Raw genomic sequence first — 8,689 nt, 5'->3', positions numbered from 1 at the left:
CTGGCATTGTAAGTTTTATTTGGATTATGGTAGTGGTTTGAATTAAAGTTTCATTATTTATGTTTTTTGTTACGTTTTTTGTTACCCCATCCTCTGGAATTCAGAGACAATATCACAACAAAAATATCAAACTTTTACTATAATGAATTAGGTTTTTTATGTGCACATTAAAATATCAAGCTAACGAAAAAAATCGCGTAAAACAAGCGTTGACAAACGTGAAAAAGCAAATGTGTAGTGTGGAGTTGAATGGAGGGAGTATGTTTTTTATTACTTCATCCTCTGGAATTCAGAGACAATATCACCATATATGTCTCTTTCACCATCAGCCTAATCTACACAGTCATTTTCCCATTGCAACGGCACTGTCCCCTGCTCGGGATTGCGACCTTGGCGGTGCAGAATCAGTAGTCGGAGACGGTCAGATTCATTCGCAACCCATAAATATGGGCGTACACGCTGTTCATCTTGATCAAACCAGAGTCTCGAAGAGTCATTATTATAGAATGCCCGCTCAAGTTTGCGAGCCTGGCGAAAGCATTCCCGCTCCTCACCCCCGCCAAACTCGGTGAGGGAACATCGCCCGAAGCCATGATGCGTATCATTGTCCGGGTAGATAGTTTGAACCAAATTCAATCCGTCTAACTGAATCAAACCTATTAATCAGACAAGGCTATACGAGAGTATAGCCTTTCCATTCCAGTCCTCTGTATACTGGAGATTGTGAATGATGCACGTAAAGGGTTTAGCGTACATAAATCTATTTGGGGGTCCTACAAGAGGTTCATATGATGCTTCATCATCATCATCAGCGGATGAATAATATGAACCACTATAAGTTGATGAACTTGACGACATAATCGATGTGGAAAATTAATGGAGGACATAACAAGTTAAGAATTGGAAAGTGCAAACGGTACAAGTTAAGATTGTGAAAATTATAATTCCACTTATAATGAGTTTCGGTTGTATTGGAAATGGTATAATAAGATAGTAAGAATTGGAACCGGTATAATAATAAGATAAGAATTGGAAACTTAACAAGTTAAGAATTGGAAAGTGGAAACGGTAAAAGCTAAATAAGAATCGCTCCAATTACTTAACAAGAAACACAACGGTTATCAAAAAACCGTTGTCCAATTAGTAAAAACACAACGGTCCAGTTACTTAACAAGACTAATGCATGCCATGTAATTTTTACTTTTTCTGATTCAAAGTTGCAGTATTGCGTGTTTGACCATATGTATAACATAAAATGATAAAGGTTCTTTGTTAAGCCGTTATCGTATTTCACATATCAACAACGGTTGTACAATATCCGTTTTAAAAAAAATTGTTTAATTATCTGTGATTTTCTAATTTTTGTGATTTGACTAATGCATGCCCTGTAATTTTTACTTTTTCTAATTCAAAATTACAGTATTGATTCTTTGACCGTATAACACAAAACGGTTCTTTGTTAAGCCGTTATCATATTTCATATATCAACATCGGTTTTTTGTAAATCCGTTGTCATATTAAACCAATAAACAATGGTTTTTCTTATAACCGTTTTAAATACAGATCCAAAACTGAAAAATTTGTGGTTTACCAATGCATACCCTATTATTATTGGTTGTTTGACCATTATTCACCTCATGCATGCATGCATAATTAATACAAGCTTGAATGTAACGTATGGACAAAATTAACCTAATTAATTATAGCTTTATTATATTACTATAAATAGCATCACATTTGCAGTAACAATAAGAATCACTTTATTATTACTAACCTGTTTACTTAACTTTTCTAATAATCTACATATACATACATATAATAATTAAAAGAATGTCGTCGTCTTCAACATCTGCAATCGCACCTTCTCAGCAATCGGTAACCCGCTATATCAACCCGATTACATGCAGAATTCACAATCTCCTAGTCATACGTGATTCTGCTGGGAAGCGAGCTTCTAAGTCTCTTAACCCATTGAGGGACATCCTCATTGAGAATGGGTTTTCAAATGTTAGGGCAATCAACCCGGCTTGGAATTCTGGTCGTGGGTTTCTTGGATATACTCTGATCGTGTTTCAAGGGGATGGTCTTGACGATTTTCGTCATGCAAAACATCTCGATGCAAGGTATGCATCACGTAACAAAAAAAGGGGCAAAAGTGACTATTATGACAGCGATCCTAAGGATCGTTATGTACACGCTGGGCCTTACTTATGGGTTGCCACCAATGAGGACGCTCATCTGATGAGAAAGTTCATACCGTACAATTTTATTACTGTACCGAAATCATGGGAAGATGAAGAAGTACCTCATTTTGATCACCGTCGTGATGCAGATGTAGTAAGCTTGATTTATAATCAAGTTTATCCTCAGTACCCATCTCCTCGTCAAACTCTTGTTACGGTGTTTGATTAGTTAATTTACTAATTAGTTAGCTGTTTATTTTTGTGGTTTTTATTTTTTATTGTGTTTCTTTTTTTTTCCTTGTTGTACTGTTTTTTTTTTTTTCGCCATTGTATAATATGCTCGTTTTAATATATGCTCGTTTTAATATATATTTCTACTCTTTATTACATGCAACTTGAATATAAACACCTCTAAAAATGACAACGGTAGTGCATAAAAACCGTGTTAGATCATAAACACCTCTAAAAATAAATGGAAATTCGATGATATTAATAAGATAATTACAACAGTTTTTATAAGAACCGTGTTAAATTATGCAATTATTGAATAACATTATTTTAAATAACCTTCTTTCTTTCTTTTTTTCTTCATCTCTCTCTCTCTCTCTCTCTCTCTCTCTCTCTCTCTCTCTCTCTACCTCTCTTATTACTCAAATTATGTCAAGTGGTAGCTCTTCTTCTTCCTCTATTTCAACAGGGACATGTAATTGCTCAGTTCCGGCAGCATCGCGGACTTCTTGGACTTTGCAAAATCCGAGAAGAAAGTTTCTCACTTGCAAATTTTATAATCCCGAGACTAAAATGCGTGGATGGAATTACTTCAAGTGGGTTGATGAACCACTGACTGAGTGGCAGAGGAAGGTTAATAAATAGGTTAGTGAATGAGAAAAAGAGCATAGATATCGAGATTACTCAAGTGAGAAGTATACTATATCAATTTGAAGAATCGAAGCGGGGAAATGACAGTGAAATATTGAAGGCAAAAGAAGAATGCAAGAAGTTAACCATGGATATCGTAGAACTCAAAAATAATGAGGCATGGCTTAAGTTAATTATCAAATTTCTTCTTCTAATTGTTATTTACCTAGTTTATTATGTATGGTGGTAATTTGTACTCTTTATGTGTAAACTTGTAATCCTTTAAATTAATGGAAGTATAAGCAAGATTTTATAAGAAACATATTGTAATTAAGTGGTATATACCAAATGATGCTTTATTTCTTGGTCGTAAAATCAAACACAATGAAATATAAAATAAACGGTTATACCAAACCGTTGTTAAGGACGTATACAGTTATAACGGTTTAGGCCGTTGTTATGTACATAAAAATGATGCTTTGTTTCTTAGCGGGAAAATCAAACAACGTGAAAATATTACAGACAACGGTAATTTCTTAACCGTTGTAGATAGTACGAATCAATTACGGTTTCAAACAAAACCGTAGTCTGTTTGGAAACAAAATAGAACAGTTTTTGTTATACCGTGCTTATTATTTTCCAATAAACAAGGCCTTGCAAGTGTTGTATTATTCACATATAATATACTCTGAGCTTCCCCTCCCCCACATAATATTCTCAAACATTCAGATTCCTCTCTACAACCACCATACCCATCGTCATCGCAGTCATCGTCATCTTCGCCATTAACGCCGCCAGATCAATCCAGATTCTCCTCTTTACAGAAGTAATATACTGGTCGGAACTATTTTTCGGTTACTTGTCGTTAGGAGCACCTAGACCAAAACAATATTTATAACTTCACAAACTACTCTACTATTAGTAAAGAGGTAAGTAAAGGTCGGATCCCAAGGGACGGGTATTAATGTAAGATTTTCGATTATAAGTAGTGGTGTCTAAGGGTGTCACAATTTGGGTTGAGATAAGAAGATCACTAAACTAAATAACAATGTAAGTAAACAAGCAAGATGATTAAAAGCACTATGGTGTCATGGGTTCATAAGGGATACATGGGATTTGATCATACAAACATGTTTTCAACTAGATGCAAGCACTTATTGTTGTGATGGGATCTAGTTAGTGTATATCTTACAATCCCTAAGAAGGTTTGGGTCCCGGAGCTGAATCGATTAGAGTGTACAACACCTACAAGTCGACTTAATCCTCCCTATTCAACTATATGCATGGTCTAATGAGACTCGAGTTGGTTTATGTCTTACAAGTCTCATTGAAAAGATATGTGATGGGTAAAAAATACAAGGATTCATAAGCTCGCATTTTGTCATCAAACATAACATGTGCATAAGTTGAAATCACAACAAGCAAACAAATTAATTATGAAAGCATATTAGATTAAGCATGAATAAATCCCCATGTTGGTTTCCCCTAATTCCCCATTAACCCTAGTTAAGGAAACTACTCACTCATTATCAATTTTAACATGCTAACAAGGTTGTCAATCAAACTAGGAAGACAAAACATGATGAATAAATGAAGATGATTAACAATAATTAAAAAGGAATTAAGAGAACTATACCTAATGATGATTCCAAAATAATAAGCAAAGAATAATAGAAGTACTTGATGAATGATTGGAAGGATGTCAATCCTCCAAATAAACCCCAAATAATCTTCAATTACCCAAAATAAATGATGAACAATAGAGAAATTAAGGAAATGAGATTTGTATTAATGCTTAATTAAAAGTTGATTACAAGATTAAAATGAGATTAAGAACATAAATAATATTAAGGATTGATGCTAATCAAATTAGTACAATGGGGTATTTATAGTGGTGATTAGGTACATAAATTAGGGTTACTAAGGGCTTAAATGACGATTAAGGCCCTTAAGAAAAGTTGAGGAAATGCTCCTCTCGAAGGAAGATGATAGTCTCCTTTTTGCTAGTCTTTCAGAAATATGTCCATCCCGAGTAGAACAAGGAAGAAACGTGTTGTACTGGACAGGAATCCGAGCGGCCAAGGGGTCGGGATGAGTGGATTATGGTGGTGCAGGACGAGCGGATTGGGTGGTGGGACGCTCGGATTGTGGTGGGCTTGGACGAGCGTCCCGAGGCTGCGACGAGCGGATTGTAGCTCAGCAAGGCTTCTTCCTCTTTTCTTCTTTTCTTCTTCCAACAATCCTCAAGGATCTTGTCAGAGATGCAAGGATCTTCTCATCATTGCCCATCTACTACATTATTTACATAGGCCTTCTATTCTTGTCTTCACTTGATGTTTGGTCGTTAGATTCGATCAATTTAGCTCTATTTTGCCATGAAAATGCAATGTTTGCACTCCTCTCCTACCAAATAAACAACACCTCAAATAATATGCAAAACGAAAGACTAAAGATAGTAAATGAGCCAATTATGCACTAAAAGCATAGGAACGAGGCTAATTCGGGGACTAAATATCCTCAAATATTGGTCACATTAAATATCCCCAAACCGAACCTTTGCTCGTCCCGAGTAAAGAGGTGACAAAACTAGGACCTTTATTTAAACTAGCCTACTAATATAGCCGATATGAGACAATTAGAGGGTCTCACTCCGCCCCTTCAACTCACAACAAGACAACCATGAGGTAGGATGCCTTCTTGCAAGGCAAGGTGGGTCTTGCCATAATGGCGACACATCCAATCATTAAAGCACACAAAAATCAAGTAATGGCATCTACAAAAGAATAGCCACTTTCATCATCTAAGTGGCGAAAATTATCTAAAGGGGAAGCAATTCAAGGGTACTCACTCCGTCATAGATATGGTTTCTTCAAACTACTAAGCCTAGAAGGATACCAATAAAGCACCTCCAAGTTGTGTCAAGCTAGGGTACCTTTGTCCCCAATCATTAAATGCTTTCGTCAAGAGTAGACTCCCTATGGTGCTAGAAACACTGGAGGATCGCGTAATTCCCCTTCTTGCTTAAACAAGAAGAAGGGTCATCCCCTCTCTACCATGCACAAAAATGGATACGATGGATAAAGGGATCAATAGTATTTGAGTTTCATTTTGGGAGTTTGCTTTTGTTCTTGTTTTTCTCCCCAATTTTTTGTGGCATATAACATTTGAGAACACTTTCTTTTTGCCATTTCTTTTGATTTTTGGCATTTCAATACTTGACAATTTTCAACTTGTCTTTGCATTTCTTTTGAACATTTTCAAATTCACCCCATTTGTAGGGAGGGTGCTTATATTTGAAGCATTGGAGTCTATTTTTGCTCCACTTTTCATTTGATGCAATTTGCAAACTTTTTCAACTTTTCATTTCATTTCTTGAACTCAAATTTTTGAACAATTTTTGTGCCCATTCCTTTTGATGATAAAATGTGGTAGAACATGGATGATAGATGCATGGTTTCAAGGGTCACCTTGGAATAAACGGTAGCCAAGGAGTTATCACACCACAAGGTACTCCTGACTAGGCCTTAATCCATGGGTCAAAGGATACTAGCATGACACATCCTAGGGTGTTTTACAAGTATTCTGACAAGCAAAGTCTTAAGAAGAAAAAGCATCTACAAGGGCCTATATACACTTGTCAAGCTTCCCAAATAGACGGTTTCACAAAAATTTTCCTAAGTGCAACTATATGCCATGATGCAACTATCATTTATACAACCTAATGCATATGCTTCTGCCAACTAGTATGCCAAATAATCTAAATGCAATCCTAAATTCACATTTTTTATACCGTATCAATCAAAATAAAGCCACATAGTCATTAACATAAAGAGGAAAAAGGAGATTGGAAAGATCATACCATGCGGTCCTCAATATCCTCATGTCTCGGATGTGGCGTAGTCAATCAATGTGAAAAAAGATGAACAAACACAATATATACAAACAATATATACAAGACTACACTACAAAGGAAATGAACTTGTTTTTGGATTTTTAAATGTTTCAAATTTTTTTGGATTTTCGAAAATTTTTAATTTTTTTTATTTTGTTTTTAAAAAGTCAAGTTAGAATTTCCCATCCCCACACTAGTATGGGAATTGTCCTCAATGACCAATACGATAGAAAATTATGCAATTTACATGAATATGCATGGTTTCTAAACTAAATACAAACTATACTAAACTATACTATATGATGCATGTGTTTTTGTTATGGTGGAGAGATAATTTAGATTAGCTCCCAATGCATATCCATAGACTTCCCCAAACCAAAATAGACACTATTTCTAATGTCAAAAATTTTGGGGGAGTTTATGCACAAAAATGCAATGCATGAAACTTAAATTTGTCATTTTGGATTTTGAAAGTTGGGAACAATTAAAATGAACACCTTAATGAAGCCAAGGTGTTAGTCCTCAAATGTTGCTAGGACTCCACAAAATAATCAAGATAAAATAAAAACAAGAGAAGTAGACAAACCATAAAAGGAGGTGTAAGAATGTAGGAGCCTCCAAACGTTTGCTAGTCCTCACCCATCGTGTCATCATAATCATCATCATCTTGCTCACTTGAGGCATCATCAACCTCCATGGATGTGGAGTCATGTCCACTCTCACTTTCACTTTCTTGTTCTTCCTCACTTTCCTCTTCTTCTTGAACTTCTTCATCTTCACCTTCTTGGTCACCACTCTCATCAACAACCATCTCCTCTACACCCGTTCTACCACCACTAGAAGTGCTAGGAAAGAATACCTCCTTATCCGCCCAACTAGAAAATGGACAAGTTGGATCGAGAAGTCCTTGCCTAGAAAGATGTAGGAGGGGCGGATATTGTCCCTTGTAAGCATCAACTCTATCATTGTAAGCTTGTTTATGCATTTCCTTCATTAGTAGAGTCAAGTAATCATTTCCCGCCTTGGCATTTTCGGGGTTGAACTCGTGGTATTCAAATGGATAAGGTGGGGTGATAATGGAGGAGGAGGGCTCGACAACTTCTTCCCCTTGGTGTTAAATGATGTATTCGGTTTCTTCGAAGAGTGGGAGAAGGTAATTCGGTCTATGAACATTCAAGCGGAAAATTTTGCTAGGCAATGTGAAGGATCTAGCTTCATGTATCTCCGGCAACGGCGCCATTTTTGGTCACAACTATTTTTCGGTTACTTGTCGTTAGGAGCACCTAGACCAAAACAATATTTATAAATTCACAAACTACTCTACTATTAGTAAAGAGGTAAGTAAAGGTCGGATCTCAAGGGACGGGTATTGATGTAGGATTTTCGATTGTAAGTAGTGGTGTCTAAGGGTGTCACAATTTGGGTTGAGATAAGAAGATCACTAAACTAAATAACAATGTAAGTAAACAAGCAAGATGATTAAAATGAGATGTAAACAATTGATTAAAAGCACTAGGGTGTCATGGGTTCATAGGGGATACATGAGATTTGATCATACAAACATGTTTTCAACTAGATGCAAGCACTTATTATTGTGATGGGATCGAGTTAGTGTATATCTTACAATCCCTAAGAAGGTTTGGGTCCCGGAGCTGAATCGATTAGATTGTACAACACCTACAAGTCGACTTAATCCTCCCTATCCAACTATATGCATAGTCTAATGATACTCGAGTTGGTTTATGTCTTACAAGTC

This window comes from Silene latifolia, chromosome 11 (genome assembly GCF_048544455.1).
Source record: "Silene latifolia isolate original U9 population chromosome 11, ASM4854445v1, whole genome shotgun sequence".
NCBI lineage: Eukaryota > Viridiplantae > Streptophyta > Magnoliopsida > Caryophyllales > Caryophyllaceae > Silene > Silene latifolia.
The sequence above is the reverse complement of the archived record's forward strand: the minus strand, read 5'-3'. Positions refer to the sequence as shown.